The sequence below is a fragment of the Mirounga angustirostris genome, unplaced genomic scaffold (assembly GCF_029215605.1).
Source record: "Mirounga angustirostris isolate CCGP_5_RB_7025 unplaced genomic scaffold, mMirAng1.0.hap1 SCAF_4, whole genome shotgun sequence".
NCBI classification, from domain to species: Eukaryota; Metazoa; Chordata; class Mammalia; order Carnivora; family Phocidae; genus Mirounga; species Mirounga angustirostris.
Genome location: NW_026991712.1, coordinates 112,374,300 through 112,389,078, shown reverse-complemented (window position 1 = coordinate 112,389,078; position 14,779 = coordinate 112,374,300). Strand labels below are relative to the sequence as shown.

Below are 14,779 nucleotides of genomic sequence, written 5' to 3'. Positions count from 1 at the left end.
AATGTACAGTTTAACAAAAGAACAGGTTCGTGGAGCATTAACAGACAAACAGTGCATGGCATCACTGGTGAAATTTAATACAAATGGGAAGTTTATTCATGTCCCTTTTTTGATCCTACAGAGGAATTCTCCTGGGTTAGCAACAAATCCCCGGATGGAAAAGGGCAACCATGTTTCAGAGACTCCAGAGGCACATGAACCATTTTATTATTTCAGAGGATGCTAGCATGGCAGATGCACTGAAACTGATGGAAAAGCATGACTAACAAAAAAGACTATTGAGGAAGTACTCAAGGTTTCGATATAAGTGCATTAGAGAACACAGTATAAATGTTAATTAGCTCATGTCTTTCCACCACCGTGTACGTGATAAGAACAGGTGGAGATTACTGGAATTCCTCAGCTGCTAGAAGGCCTCCAGTGCCAGATCAACCCCTCAGTTGTGCTACCCAGGGCAACGGGGCAGAATTTTTCCGGCAAAGACCTGGTGCTTACAAATAAATCAATGTACTCTAATTAACGAAGACGGGCCAGGGTCAGGGGTGAGGAGGTAGGTCACTCCTCCATACATCAGTGGACTCAGCTGCAGAGGAAAGCCACTGGGGTGAGGGATCCACGTACACTGTCCCCCAGAGGGGTCGGGAACCCGCCTGCCACCAGCAGGGTTAAGCAACACGCGTGGTGCCTGTGTAGTCAGGGAAGAGTGGGAAGGAAGAGAAATAAGACAAAAAGGGGGTAGAGGGGAGAGCATGGAAAGAAAAGGAAAATGTGTACTAGGTCGTATGCAAAAGCAGACCCAACAATTATGCCCAGTTATGATCACTAGTAGAAACGTTCGCCCCGAGCAAGAGACAGCACCCACTCACCTCCCTCCAATAAACAAACTATGGTTTTGACCTAAGCCAAATTATGTAAGTCATTTTTAAGGCCAACGTGTAGAGAAGAAACACACGCCTGAATAAAAATTAGAACTAGTCCCTGGAGACATTAAGGATCCAGAATCTGTCCCACCCGCCAGGGCACCAGACTGGTCTGGACAACACAGCAGCACAACTCCGCCTGCCTGATGCACTGGCCTCCCCGAGATTGGGGAGCAGAACATTCCTTTGCTCTGCAGTCTGTTCCAAAGCCCCGCAGCCCCCATTCCCCACAGGCCACCCTTTCCACTGCAAAGACGACGGCTCGGAGTGAAAATCATCACTTAATAGTACCCCTGCAGAGTCAGTTCCACAAAGGAACTGGGGCCTTGGGACACCGCTTGAAGACAAGCAAGAACACTGCTCCAGAAGCTCATGGGTAGCATGCAGATCCGAGATAAAGGTAGCGCAAGGGAAACAACAGACAACAAAAACATCCACAATCCGTCGCTTCACCTGCAACAGACAGAAACACAAGCGCTGGGGGCTGGAGGGAAGGAAATCCTTCACTCAAGGTATATAATCCTAAGGCTGTCCTCAGTTCTTTCCCAAACCTGATCATTCTGGGGCCTGTCTGCTCCACATCTGTGACCACACAGAAGGCCTGGCTCACGGAGGGCGCGGAACAATAAGGCTGTGAGTCGCCGTGTGGGCCGCTCCCGGGTCTGGCCAGTACCGGGCACACGGTCAGCACTTACTCAATGTTAGTCATCATTATCTAAAAAGAAATCCAAGCTCCCTGGCCCTCCCCGCCTGACCACCAGTGATGTAAGCCGACTAGGATTCCCTTACCCTGCGCGCGCGCGCACACACACACACACACACACACACCCTCTCCCCCCCACAGCTGTGAATGCTTGCCTGTCCAAACTGTCAGCACCCTCTTCAGAGAGAGGCCTAGATCATTCCAAAGAACCTGCTGGGGAGGCCCAGGGCAGCCCACAGAACCTCCTTCTATGCAAAGGGCCATAGTGTTGATCAACTATTTCCAGGTTATTATGATGGGGTAAAGACTGCCCCAGCTCCCATGTTTCTGGCCACAGGTTTCCTCTCTGCTTATCCAAGATCTCGATTTCAAGATTGGGCCAAAGTGCTCAAGAATGCCCTTCAGCAAGTTTCCCATACCTCAGTTTATTCTCTGAGTTGAGGGTTAACACCTGCCCTTCCTACTTTCGATTCAACAAATATTTAAATACTTCCTCCATATAAGATACTCAGAGAATCAATGCCGTATAAGCCCCAATCCCTGACTAGGAACTCTATCCTACGACTCATCAATAGGGACCCTTCACATGCTGGAGGGAAGAATAATTACTTTGAACAAAATGACTTGAGGAGGATCTCAGAGAGGGCAATGCTGGAGACGAAGCATTTTGGAGGGATTTTGAAAGGTCGAGAATTGTACGGAAAAGCCTTCTGAGAGGATGCTAGCATGGCAGATGCACAGAGGCAAGGAGGTGCCTCCAAGGGCTCACGAACTACAAGCTGGGCTGTGTGGCTCGCATGGAGACGTCAAGAAGCATTTCCCAGAAGCCCAGCTTAGGACTGTATCATGAAGTCTTAAAACTGTGTCGAGGGGTCTGGACTGGACTGTAGGTGCTAGGGAAGATCTGGAAGGGAGCGATAGAAGCCAGTCTGTGCCCAGGTAGGTAACTCTGGTGCTTCTGGAAAGAAGGGAGGCAGGCAGGCCAGTCAAGCTGTTGGCCACAAGCCAGCGAGGAAGGATTTCAAACTCTGTCCTCGGGCAGTGGCCAGGCAAAGGAGGGACAGAGGGAAAAAGGAGGAACTCAAGGCCACACCCACGGGAGGACAGTAGGATGCTGTAACATGCTGAGTGGTAAAGAAGAGGACTCCTGGGGGAGGGAGGCTGACAAGCTGGCCACTGAGCTGGGGAGCGTGAGGAGCCAATGGGGCAGTTCAGTCTAGGAGGTAAGATACGGGTATGTTCACTAAGGAGCCAGGACAGGATGTAGATTTTTAAGAATCATCAACATAAAGGGAATATTTAAACCAGAGAGTAGATCCCTTAGCTTGTTATTATCAGCTGTGATAACAGATGTGAAGGTACCTCTTAAACTGTCAGGAACCATACAATATCCATGAATTATATCCCTGCTCTCTCTCACCATGGCTGCACCTGAAGGCGGGGGCGGGGAGGGGGGGGCAGTCCTCAAGCTGGTTGCATGTAAGAATCCTCTGGGAAGCTTTTAAAATCCTGGCACCCGGGGCGCCTGGGTGGCTCAGTCGGTTAAGCGTCTGACTCTTGATTTCGGCTCGGGTCATGATCTCAGGGTTGTGGGATCGAGCCCGGCATCTGGCTCCGCGCTCAGCCTGGAGTCGGCTTGTCTCTCTACTCCTCCCCCTGCTTATGCTCGCTTGCTCTCTCTTTCTCAATAAATAAAATGCCAACACCCAGCGAAACCAGAACCTTCGTGGGTACAACCCTGGCTTCGATCTTCTGAAAGCCACCAGTACTGTCCAAAGTGGAGCCAGGGATGAGGACCACCGGCTAAGCAAGTCTCTTTGGTCCCGAGCAACTTACACTCAGATTTGGCTACCCAAGGAACAGAACAGAATGACAATGAGGAGGGGGCAGTAAATAGAAGCATCAATTCATTCTTCTCTTCACCACACATATATGTAAGGCCTCCTACATGGTGGGGCACTGTGACTGGTATTGGGGACAGTGTCAAACAACAGTACTCACGAGGTTACTACTCTGTGGTGGAAGCAGACAGACCATGTGCTGGTGATTCCCAGTGCTACTGGAGCACACAGAGTGGGGCCCAGGGTCTAGACCCAGCTAGTGGCCAGAAAAGGCTTCCCTGCGGATGCGATGCTGAGCTGAATGATGTGAAGCAGAGTTTAATAACTGGAGGGAGAAGATTATTCAAGCTGAAACCTCCAGAGAAGTCTCAGCTGCAGACAAATTGGAAATATGTAAGTCGGGCTCCCCTCTACAACCCACTGCCCCTAAATTGGGACTCTTCCCCCATTAAAATCCAGGCTTGCCCTATGTGTACTCACTTGGAAGACTGGCTCAACCTGGGCCCTATGTCAAGCTTGAATCAGCCTAAGAGTGGCAGAGGTGGGTGCAGATCAGAGACAGAACTCCTAAAAAATATAGCTGAAAGTGGGGCATGGGGTAGAAGGGGAACCATAGGTGGAAGAAACTCATTTACAACCTTACTACAGGGTAGTCCCTGTATTTCCTACTTGAGCTTTATTTGCTTTTATTTTTTCCAGACTCTAGAAACCTAAGGCAAATCCAAGGGATAGAAGTACATGGTGTGTAGCTGGAATCTAGGTTCAAGGTAAGTATCTTTCATTTTCTTTTGAAGATTTTATTTATTTGAGAGAGAGGGAGAGCACGAGTGGGGGGTGGGGAAAGGGAGAAGCAGACTCCCCAAGGAGCAAGGAGCCCAACTTGGGGCTCCAGGGCTCGGTCCCAGGACCCAGGGTCACGAACTGAGCCAAAGGCAGACACTTAACCGACTGAGCCACCCAGGTGCGCCAAGTACCTTTCATTTTTGAGAGCAAAGCCACTTAACCACATTTTACTCCACAAGGCAGAATCTCAGAGTGTTATATGTAGGTAGGATCTCAGAGAATCAAACCCAGAGAAAGGAAGTAAATGCTCATTCACTCAATATATATTGTCTGAGGGCTTACAATGTACCGGGGATGAGGACATAATAAACTTGACAAGGTCCTGCTCTCATGGAGCCTAAGTTGTGATGGGGTAGGATGGTAGGGGAGAGTTTGGGGGGTGGTTCCAGTCAACCCACAGACAAGAAAACAAACCAGATAATATCCCAGCGTCAGTGTCCTAAAGAACAACAAACCAGGATGAAATGATAGAACATACTGGTTGGGACAGAGAGCTAGTTTAGATTAGGGTGGTGTGGGAGGGCTTCTCTGAAAAGGTTCCTGAAAAAAGAGAACCAGTCAAGAGAAGATGGGAACGGAGTTCCAGGCAGGGGACTGGGCAAATCGAAGGTCATGAAGTGGGTATATGTAGTTGGAAAAGCATGGTGAAGACTAACCCCAAATCTCTACTTCCTGGCTCCCAGGTTTTCTCTACTTGGAGATGCTTCTGTCTCAATGTTCCTAGCCATTACGTACTTCTTATGTACTATGTGATTTTTTTTTTTTTTAATCAAACATGGTATGATTCAGAACCTAGGCTTTGAAGTAAGACATTCACAGGGTCAAATTCCTACTCTGCCATTTACTTCCTAGCTGTGTGGCCTGGAACAAGTTACTCAACCTCTCTGACAGTTTCTCATTTGTAAAAAAGGATTTAAAAATACCTCTTTTGTGGGGTTGCCCTGAAAAGTAAATGCGACTGTGTACGGAAAGCCCTTGACATACGGCAAGCACTCAATAAATAGCAGGTCTCCTCCCAGCAGGTCAGGGACCAGGTCTGTCTTGCTTGTCATCGTATCCCTAGTACAAAGCTCACAAAAGAAGTCACTGCTTCTGGGAAAGACTGCAGCCAGGAAGGATGGGGAGGTGAATGTTTTAACTCAGAGCCACGGACACATAGAGGCACACTGAGAGAGCCTGTATGCAGTCTTTAAAAGAAAAGCCCAGGTGAGACTTTGGCCACCTGACGTCACCTCTCTCCACCATGCAGGTAAACAGACACAGTGTCCTGATTCAGTCTAATGCCAGACCTTGGAATATATACAAAGGTCAAAGATTCTGTATCTTGACATGAAGATATGAGACCTTTGTGAATGGTCAAAGAGCTGAAATCTCAATAGGGACAAGAGTGAGCCTGACAAACTCCCAACCTCTGTGCTACCTTCCTGGTCCTGCTCACGTGCTGTGCTTCGAAGTGCTCGTTAAGAGCGGCCCAACCCACTCGCTCTGCACAGGTGTCCCCAAGAAACGCATGAGCACGTGCGAGTCAAGGCAGAGACAGGCAGGCCACTTGTTTGGATTTTTCCAGTTTATTTCTAAAATGAGCTATTTCCAAGTTAAACTTACAGATGGTCACCTAATGTGGGCATTAAAAACTTTCTGTCTTATTTGAAACTCTGGAAATGTAACTGCCTCAGCTGACCAATTATGACCCCAACAGAGAATTTTTCATTTGGATATGTAGTTTTATAACCCCTCTGCAGAGTCAGACAGGAAGAGAAGAGGAACCGCCACACATTAAAACTTGGCTTATGCACTTAGAATGAAGTTTTTCTTCAGTGTAGAAATTAAGAGTATCCCTAATTTCGAAGTAAATTTATGAAGTCTAGCCAAGTGATTGAAGTATGAATAATTCTTCCATGGATTGTATTTCAAGCAACACAGCATAGAATTTACATGATAAAGTTCTTAAGCTTAGCATTCATTTGACAAGTAGTCCTTTCTATATGAATAGGAGATTGAAATCTTGGTTAGTCATCTGGAAATGCCAGACTTCTCAGCAGGTTTAGAGAAAGCTGGAGTCAGAAGGTGAGGGAGCCCCTGGCATGGCAAGCCTTTTACATTATACTCCATACACTCCCCTGCACACCCCCATACAACCGCTTGGCCTGTGGCTTCTCCACTAAGCACGGATGCTCTGCTGAACCCCCTCTCCCAGCACCGAGGCCTCTCCTTCCTCCTGCCTCTGTCCTTGGCAACCTGCAGGGAGATTACCCGCTCTCAAACTGACCTTCCCTCCGCCGATGTATTTTCCTTGGACAGATCTGTGTAGCCTTGGGAGATAAGAGTCAAGGTTTAAAAGAAATCTCTGAACGCTTGGCTCCACTCTCTATCCCAGCCAATGGCTTTGGGCGAAAGCACAGGCGAGGTTAGGCAAACGCTCTTGCCCCTTCGCACCTTTCTTCAAGGCAGTTAACACCAAAATCAGAGTTTTCCACCCCAGCCACGAACCACCGTGTTGCCCAGCTGCTTCGGAGCCCCCTCGACCGCTCCCAGACAAGCGTCTACACCTGATCAAACTTTTAAAGTGGTGGCAGCCGCTGCCGCTAGGGAAAGAGGGGCTGAGATCGAACGTCCTCCAGTCGCGTCCACCGTGCCTCTCTTCACCTCCCCTCCCCTCCCCTCCCCTCCCCTCCCCTCCCCTCCCCTCCCCTCCCCGACGCAGAGGGAGCGACACAACCAACTATTCATTCTTTCTCAACAAAGGCAGAGAGGGAGGGGATGTTGTCAACAGTTACTGGGCAGGCTCCTTCGCTTTCTTTGCAAAGTTTCCAAGAGATTAGTGGAGAAACTCGCCTCCTCCAAGCCCCGGGCTTCCAGCGGAGCCCCTAGGCCCCCGCGCCCCCCGGCCCCCGCAAAGAAGGACGCGACGAGCCGAGCAAGGGCGGTGGGCGGAGCAGCCGGGACGCGCGGGGGGTGGGGGTGGGGGTGGGGGTCGGGAGAGACCAGCGCCCAGGAAGATGTCGCTCGAGAACAAGGAGCAGAGATGCTCCCCGCTGGACGCTGAGCGGCTCCCGCCGCGGGCCACGTCTGGAGGGTATCAGCCAGTTCCGAGGGCCCCGAGGGCACAAGCGGCGTCCGCACTCCAGCCACTCCCGCCCCTAAACGCCAACTCTGCTGGGGGCAGGGGGAGCGCTGGCTCAACTTTCCCCCTACCCTAACTTTCTCCAACAAACTTCCCAGCCCGTCCTCCCAGAGGAGGGGGGAGGCCGAGGCGCCCCGGGACGAGCAGCACCCCCGCGGGACGCGCGGCAGACACTCACCTCCCCGCGCGGCGCTCGGTGCCCGGGTTCTCTGGCTAGGGGTTCAGAGGCGCCGCTCGGCGGCCCCTCAGGCCGCGGCTGCTCCGGGGGCACGGGCCGCTCATGGTCGGCGGGGCGCGCCCGCAGAGAAGCCCCGTGAGCGCGGCTCACCCGTGCGCCGGGCGGCTCCGGCGGCTCCCGCGGCTCCGGCGGCTCCCGCGGCTCCGGCTCCCGCCCCGGCGGCTACAGGCGCGGCTCTGAGCCCGCGGCGCGCGCTCCAGCCCTCAACTGGTGATTTGCGGCGCCGCGGCCCCACCCCGGCGAGCCGATTCGCGCTGCCTCGCGGAACCCCCCGCGACGTTTACATGGCGTGACCTGCCTTGCCCTCCTCTGCTGGGTTCTAGAGTTTGGTTCTCCTCGTATCTCCCCAAAACACCAGCCTTGAAGTGCAGATTGGCCACTTGCTCGCTGTACCCCTCCTGAGGGACAACCCTACCTATTCCACTCCTCCCCCTTCCCCGCGTTAGGTAACAATCCAGCAGATCGGCTTTGCTGTCTGCAGACACCTGGCTGGCTTGCAGTTTAAAGGGCTTTGATGAGACAAAGATCCAGGTAACCACAAATAACCAAACCATGGAACAGGCAAGTCAGTCACAGCCACCTGGACAAACTGAAAGCAAAGTGGGAAGTGGAATTGGCATTTCAGTACTAGGTAGGATTTAGTGGGGTAAAAAATGGAGCCAACTGGAGGTCTCACACTATCAGGTATCAAGACCCATTATAAAGCTACAGACCTAGTAATTGGCAACAAGAATAGACAAACTGACCAATAGAATAGAGAGTCCAGAAGCTGATCTACATTAAATGGTCCCAATTTATGTCAGAGATGCTACCCTGAGGCATTGAGAGAAGACGGTATGTCTTTTCAGGAAGTGATGCTGGATCAACTGATACCCACAGGCAGGAAAAGGAAGAATCTTGACCCCAACCTCATACCATGTCAAAAATAGTCAATTCCAAATGGATTTTTAAATCTAAATGTGAAAGAGAAAACAATAAAACTATTCGAAGTAAAAATCAAAAAAACATCTTCACCACCTCGAGGTAGGCAAAGACTCCTTAAACACATACAGTACTAACTATAAAGGAAAAAACTGATCGTTGGACAACATTAAAATTAAGAACTATTCCTCAGAAGACACCTAGTGAAAAGTCAAGCCACAAAGGGAGAAAAGATCATTGCAACAGATGTATCCAATAAAGGACTTGTACACAGGATCTATAAAGAATGCTTACAGACCAGCAAGAAAAGGGCAGAATATCTGACTGAAAATGGGGAGAATATTTGAACAGCATTTCTCAAAAGGGGATAAACAGGCATTTTTCAAAACAAAACGAGAAACATATGAAAAGTTTCTTAATTACTAATCATCCCAGAAATGAAAACTGAAGTTGCAATGTCTCACTTTACACCCACCAGAATGGATAAAATTGGAGAACTTCGAACAACACTTTACAGACCTGTTTGGCTAAATTAACATGTAGCCTATGACCCAGCAATTCCATCCCTAGGTATCTTTTCTACTCAACAGAGATGTGTGTACATATTCACCAAAGACATGTTCAAAAACGTTTATAGCATCTCTCTTTATAACAGCCCCAAAGAAACCACCGAAATGTCCTTCAGTGGGAGAGATATAGGCTCTGGGTAATAATATACAGTAATAACAACTACTTCTATACCCAACAAGACCATGACTCTCACAAATAGGATGTTAGTGAAAGAAGCTGAACACAAAAGGATACATACTACATACTTCCATTTATGTGAATTCCAAAAACAGTCAAAACATATCTATGTTGTTAAAGGTAAAGATAGTGGTTATCTTGAGGGTTGGGTTATCTTGAGGGATAGTGGTTATCTTGAGTGGGTTATCTTGAGGGTTGGGTTGGGTAGTGGTGGAAAGGGAGCCCAGAGGGGGCTCCAGATGCTGGTAATATTCTGTTTCTTGATCCAGGTGCTGGTTATATAGATATGTCTATTTTATAAAAATTACCTGTCCTTCATTTTATAAAAACTAATTGGTTTGTGCATTGCTCTCCTCGCATGTTCTACTCCAATAAAAATGTTTTAAAAATTGTGCCATGTTGGGTATTTTTTTTAGAGGGGGTAGGGGCAAAGGGAGGAGAGAGAAACTCAAGCATGCTCCATGCCCAGGACAAACCTGGGGCTCAATCTCACCACCCTGAGGTCATGACCTGAGCTGAAATCAAGAATTGAAAGCTTAACCGACTGAGCCACCCAGGCACCCCTATGTTGGGTATATGTTATGTCATTTTCATCCCTTTAAGAAAGAATTATTGGCAAGTCTGTAAGATTCTAAGTACAACATCTTTAAGAATGAGTTTCTACATTTTCCTCATAGGTGTTTTTGTGGGTTGGTTTTGATCTTCCCTACCTCATGAGAAGCACACACTTTTTATTTTTGTTGAATTTTCCTGAAATGTTTAGTGCAGTGAATGTCAGACCAGCTGGTATGTATCTCAACTGAATTATCAGAAATACACTTACTTTCTTCTGCTCTGAAGTGTCACTGAAAACAGTGATAAAACCTATATTGGATTTTCTTGATTTTCAAAATTCCCTAAGCACCTACTATATGTAAAGTTTCTACTTTTTTTTTTAATATTTTATTTATTTATTTGACAGAGAGAGAGATAGTGAGAGCAGGAACACAAGCAGGGGGAGTGGGAGAGGGAGAAGCAGGCTTCCTGCCAAGCAAAGAGCCCAATGCAGGGCTCGATCCCAGGACCCTGGGATCATGACCTGAGCCAAAGGCAGACGCTTAACGACTGAGCCACCCAGGCGCCCCTAAAATTTCTACTTTGTGGAGCATGATAGGGAGGTAGCAATAAAGAAAGACTAGACAACTCACATGTAGAGAGGCCTTGGGTAAGTCACTGTTTCTCTCAGTCCCTCCATTTCCTCATGAGTGAGTGAGTGAGTGAATGCATGTGAGGAGTCAAGGAAATAACAAATGTGAAAGTGCCTGGCATATAGTAGTTATCATTAACTATACTCTAACTCCTGACACATTCTATGTGTTCACAACACCCCTGCGAGATAGGATGCATCTTTAGCCCCATTTATATGGGGGAAAACAGACTCGGAAAGGTTAAGTAATGTCAACCATAAATCCATTCAACAAATATTTGTTGCATGCCTACTATGTGCCTCATCCATAGTGAGAGGCAGAGTCAGAATTTGAATCAGGTGTTTTAACTTCAAGTCTAGTGGTCTTTCCACCACACAACTACTTTCACACTTGTATCCCCAGTACCTAGCTCATAGTAGGTGCTCAATTCATTAATGGATGGGTAGTAGTATTTTTAATATACAGTTGACCCTTGAGCAACATGGGTTTGAACTGCGCAGGTCCACTTATATGAGGACTTTTTTTTTTTTTTTTTTGATAGAGGACAGTACTGTAAGTGTATGTTCTCTTCCTCAGGATTTTCTCAGTAACATTTTATTTTCTCTGACTTACTTTATTGTAACAATACAGTATATAATACATGTAACATACAAAATATGTGTTAACTGTCTGTGTAAGGTAAGGCTTCTGGTCAACCAGAGGTTATTAGTAGCTAAGTTTTTGGAAAGTAAAAAATTACATAAACTAAATTTTCAACTGCACTGTCAGTGCCCCTAAACCTTGCATTGCTCAAGGGTCAACCATAATTTTCTGATTAGGTAATATCGAGAAATATAGTGGTATACAATGAAAAGTGCCCTTCCCGACTCTGTCTCCCATCTGCCCAGTCCCCCTCCCACCATAGTCAAAACTGCTATTAACATCATGTATGCCTTAGCAGAGTTTCTTTAAGTGTATGTGTGTTATCCCCAGCCCCTACCCAGGAAGTAACATACTATACCCACAGTTCTACACTTTGCTTTTTTTTTCCACTTGACAGTGTATCTTGGAGATTTTCTCATAGTAGTGCATTGTACTCCTTTGAAGAGATGTGCTATAATTTATTCCATAAGTGCCCTACTCATGGACATTTAAGTTATTTCCAATCCTTTCCTATTACAAACAATACTGCAATGAATAATCTTGTATATATGCCATTGGTGTGTCCAAGTATACACATAAAATAAATTTCCAGGGGTAAAATTCCTGAGTCAAAGGGTATATGCTTTTGTAATTTCAATAAATGATGCCAAATTGCCTTCCATTGGGACTGTGCCAATTTATACCTCCCAGCAATATAAGAAAATGTCTATTTTCCCCGCATGCTGAGCAGAAGATCTATATTAAACTTGTAAATTTTTGTCAACCTTCTAAGTAAAATGTGAATTTTAGTGCAATTTTAATTTGCATTTCTCTTATAATAAGTGAGGCTGCTCATCTTTTCATGTTCAGTGGCCATTTATTTTTCCCTTTTGGAATTTCTACTCCCGCTTTTCTATCCATTTGTAGGTCAGTAGGGAAGTCAACTCAGCTTCCAAAAGGTCTGTGTGATGGCTGCCAACTCAGTTAGATTGGCTAGAGAAGTCACTGTAGGAGGTCCATGGCTGGAAAGACCCTTAAATACTTACCGCATGAGTGAGTGAGCAAAAAAAGAGATGCAGTTCTTGAATACAGAGGCTCATTCTCTATACAAGCTACGCCTCGACCTGATGGTCTACATTTGAACTACCCGTTTTGGGACTTGCCTCATCACCAAACCCTGGACACGTCTTCCCCAGTTACTTTCTTAATTTAATGACCAGCTTTGCATGAATAAGCTTCTCAATTTAACAACTGAAAGAGAATACACCAAAATATCTCTGGATAATTATGGAATTCCAGATTATTTGAATTTCCACATTTACAAAGCTCTCCTTTTCAGGTTTTTCTTTCCCAGGAAACATGTATTATTTTTACCATTAAAAATGTCACTTAGAGGGGCACCTGGGTGGCTCAATCGGTTAAGCGTCTGCCTTCCGCTCAGGTCATGATCCCAGGGTCCTGGGATGGAGTCCCACATCAGGCTCCCTGCTCAGCGGGGCGCCTGCTTCTCCCTCTTCCTCTGCCCCTCCCCTCTGTTCCGCACTCTCTCTCTCTCTCTCTCAAATAAGTAAATAAAATCTTAAAAAAAAAAATGTCACTTTGGGGCACCTGGGGGGCTCAGTTGGTTAAGCATCTGCCTTCGGCTCAGGTCATGATCCTGGAGTCCTGGGATTGAGCCCCGAGTCGGGCTCCCTGCTCAGTGGGGAATTTGCCTCTCTCTCTCCCTCAGCCCCTCCCTGCCCCGCTCTCTCTCCCACTCGCTGTCTCTCTGAAATAAGTAAGTAAAATCTTTTTTTTAAAATGTCACTTAGAAAACAAATTCATAAGGCCCTAGCTTATGGAAAGCATCACTAGCCTGAGGAGATAGGAAGCCGAGTATGTCATCAGATAGCATAGCACAGATACAGAGTGAGAGAAGCCCTGGCTCAGCAGAGATCCCCTGTGCTGTGGAGCAGAGAGAAAGGAGAGCTGCAAAGCACTGGAGACAGACTGTTGATGCTGGTGAAATAAAGAAGAAGGGGGAGTTTTGGAAAAGAAATGCTTCACTCTGGAAATGAAGAAAGAGGAAACACATGTATGTAAAACCTAGTACAATGGCCACTTGGCTGCCATCTTGAATTATGCTGGGAAAGGGCTCAGTCTAGATGTTGCAGGTTGCCCCAGCCTGGGGTGGAGGGGAGCCTTTGCCAGCATTGTCTAGTGCAGCAGAAGGAACCTGGAAAGTTGGAGGAAATGAAGGGAACATGAAGCCTGCCAGCTCCCCTACACAAGAGGGGTCAAACTGAAAGAAAAACCTGACTTGTTCAGATGTACTAATTCAATCTTTGATAACAAAGTTGGCTTCCCAGATAAGTGGGTGTCAGCCTAATAGAATGGCTTGTGGGATGTCGGTAGGACTCGCTCTGTCTTAAAAAAAAAAAAAAAAAAAATCTTCCTAACAATGTTATCACTTAAAACTCCATGATTAGCTGCTCATTCCTTTGTGTTAGGCACCAACCTCCCTCCATAGTCCTCTGTTCTGTAAAACAATGTTGATCCTTACTGGATGACCTAATAGAACATTGGCTCCGAATGTGTCCTTTGCCTGGCAGCTTTACTTTGAGGAATCTGTCCTGCAGAAATACTCACCTGTACACACAAAGATATTCACGGCAGCACTGATCGAGGTTTAAATAAAAAAGGGTTTATCTGCAGAAGGATGACTAAATTACAGCACGTCGAGTCTATGGCGCACACTCTGCAACTGATAAGAATGAGGTAATTCTTCAGGAACTGATGCCGAAAGGTATCTGAAATATCACTAGGTGAAAAAAGGAAATTGCTCCATTAACGTAAAAACAAGCTTATATATTTGTGTGGGTTTATATGTGTCTACATGTACAAAATGTGTGAAATAATTTTCTTTCTTTTTTTTTTTTAAGATTTATTTATTTATTTGGAGGGAAGGCGCAGAGGAAGAAGGAGACAAAGTCTTAAGCAGACTCTGCACTGAGTGGGAAGCCAGATGCAGGGCTCAATCTCAGGGTCCTGAGATCACAACCTGAGCTGAAACTAAGAGCCAGATACTTAACTGACTGTGCCACCCAGAATATTCTCCCATCAAACTGAGAGGTGAAATTTACAGGTGAGCAGGCGGGGACTTTGCTTTTTCCTTCATGTTATTCTAAACTGTTTGAATTTCTTCCTTGAGCACTGACTGCTTTCATAATTAATGATAATTTACATAGCGCTTACTATGTGCCAGGTACCATTCTAAGAGCTTTATGTATATTATTAACTCTTTAATTCCAACAATAATCTTATGAGGTGGCACTATTCTTATCCCTTTTTATGGATGAGGGCATGGTCCCTGTCCAGGTCACACAGCGATATGAAAAGGTGCTGAGCTTTGAACCCAGGCCATCTGGCTCAGGCTTGTGCTCTGAATCACTAGATTATAGTTACTGAAAAAAAAAAATGATACAAACAAACAAATAGCACTGCTTTTAGAGTCAGACATATCTGCATTTGAATCCCAGTTTTTGCTGATTAGCTCCATGATTCTTAGCAAGTGTCTTACTTCTATGTCAGTTTCCCCAACTGTAAAATGGGGATGATAGACGCATATCTCATAAAACTGCTATGAGAACCACAC

General features: G+C 46.6%; 1 protein-coding gene across 4 annotated transcripts in view; it reads right to left on the bottom strand.

Annotated features, from left to right (window-relative positions):
• BCAR3 (BCAR3 adaptor protein, NSP family member) overlaps nt 1-14,779 on the bottom strand; it is a 130,897-nt gene that overhangs the window by 102,897 nt on the left and 13,221 nt on the right. Inside the window, exon 1 of one of the 4 annotated variants that reach the window (XM_064588794.1) lies at nt 7,610-7,874. The exons of 1 other annotated variant lie outside the window; for it this stretch is intronic. The gene's annotated coding sequence lies outside the window, so the exon portion shown is untranslated. Of the gene's footprint in view, nt 1-7,609; nt 7,875-14,779 lie in introns of those variants that run through there. 2 more of the 4 variants (XM_045897164.3, XM_045897162.3) reach the window with 2 other exon arrangements.